The following is a 1,862-nucleotide window of genomic DNA, read 5'->3' as shown; positions in this document are numbered from 1 at the left end:
GCACGAAATAAGTTCGAAAAAAGCAGAAGGCAAAAAGCAAATAAACACTCACAACATTTACACATAAATTTTTCAAGCAAAGGCCCACGGCCCGAGTTCATTACACCCTGAAAACCCCCAGTGGGTGGGTGGACCTACTACTTAACAGAATTTTCTACAAAAGATTCTCATGCATTCCCAGCGCCGCGTCGCGACGTCGACGGCTCCCCCTGGCCGGCCTCCGGGTCCAGCGAAGCACCAGTGTCCTCTTCGGCTTCCGCGTCGCCATAGACGCCCGTCTCTTCTGAGCTGACCTATGGGTCGCGAAGAAGCAAGCCGTAGTCGTCGCCATCCACGACCGCGCCGTCTTCCGTCCGTTCCGGATGGAACTCGTCGTGGAAGGCGAACTCGGCGATATAGCTGGCCCAGGAGGCGATCCGGCCGGCCTGCTCCTGCAGCAACTGCTCTGAGCCAGCGCGCTGACCCATCAACGCGTCCAGCTGAAGATCCGGATGCCAAGATAACATGATCTGGAGCGCCATCTCAGCACCGGCCGGGGCGGCGGAAACGCGCCAGTCGCTAAGGCGATCCGGACCCATCTCCAACCAGCGCGCCAGACGCGAGAAGCTGCGCGGATGGACGGAGTCCGGCCACAAGGCCGCCGTCATCGCGGTACCGGCTTGAGACAGCCGCTCCATCTGCGTCCCCAAGACCCGCAGCCGGGCCTCAGCAGCGGCAATGATCTCCAGGAAGGTCCAGGCCGTCAATGGATCCGTCCCGGACCCAACAACGCTGGTCGGGTCGCGCTGATAGCGAACGGCTTCCTCCGCCAGCCGCTGCATCTCCGAAAAGGCCCCTATAGCCAAAGAAGAAGCAAGTCAGAAGAGCAACAAAGAAGAAAGGGCCGGGTCCCGACCCGGCAAACAACGAAGAAGCAACACTTACTGGAGAAAGACTCTTCCAGGTGCTGCGTCTCGAGCAACATACCACGTCGCTCCCGCTCCAAGACACGGTCCCGCTCCCCGAGCGCCTTCTCCAGGTCGGCTGCCTTAGCAAGGGCCGCCTTCAGCTCGGTGTCCTTGTCTTCGGCCGCCTTCTCGGCCGCCTCACGGCGGCGAGCCTCGGCTTGGCGGGCCTCCTCAGCCGTGGTGGCCTGCTCCCGCAGACGCTCCACCTCGGCCTGGAGCCGGCCCTTGTCGTTGACCAGCTGGCCGCACTGCTGGTCCGCCTCGACCAGGGCCTGCTGCATCTCCACCACCTTGGCGGCCTCCGCCTTAAGAAGCTCCACCTTGGCCTTGAGGCGGCTCTTGTGACCCGCCAGCTGCTCATGCAGTCGGTTGGCCTCGTCAAGAGACCGCCGGGCTGCGGCCACCTCCGCCCTCGCCTGCGCCGCCTCGACGCCGAGATGGCCGGAATTAGCAACAAGCCGGTCATAGTGATGACCAGCCCGGATCAGCCGGGTCTGCCAAGGTAGCACCTCGGCTGCAAAGAAGAAGGACTCAGCAGAAAGAAAGAATAAGACAAGACCTAAGATTTGGCCCAACTGTATCACAGTTGGCCCGAATCTTGGGGGCTACACCCAGTGGGTGCACTAGCGCGCCCCCACTAGAAGAAAAGAACACAACAAAGTACCTGCGGCGACGCGAAGCTTCTCCTCCTTGGCAGCAAGCTGCTCCTTGAGCTCCCGATGCTTGCCCAGGAGCCGGTTGAAGGCGGCAACCCGGAAGGCATCAAGGTGTTGAAGAGAAGACCAAAGTCAACACAAGGCCAACGCTCCTAAGGTTCGACCCAACTACTACATAGTTGCCCCGAACCTCGGGGGCTACACCCAGTGGGTGCGCTAGCGCGCCCCCACAGAGATGAAATCACAAGAAAACAACATG

This window comes from Triticum aestivum, chromosome 1B, assembly GCF_018294505.1.
Source record: "Triticum aestivum cultivar Chinese Spring chromosome 1B, IWGSC CS RefSeq v2.1, whole genome shotgun sequence".
Classification (NCBI taxonomy): Eukaryota; Viridiplantae; Streptophyta; class Magnoliopsida; order Poales; family Poaceae; genus Triticum; species Triticum aestivum.
Note: the sequence above shows the minus strand (reverse complement) of the source record.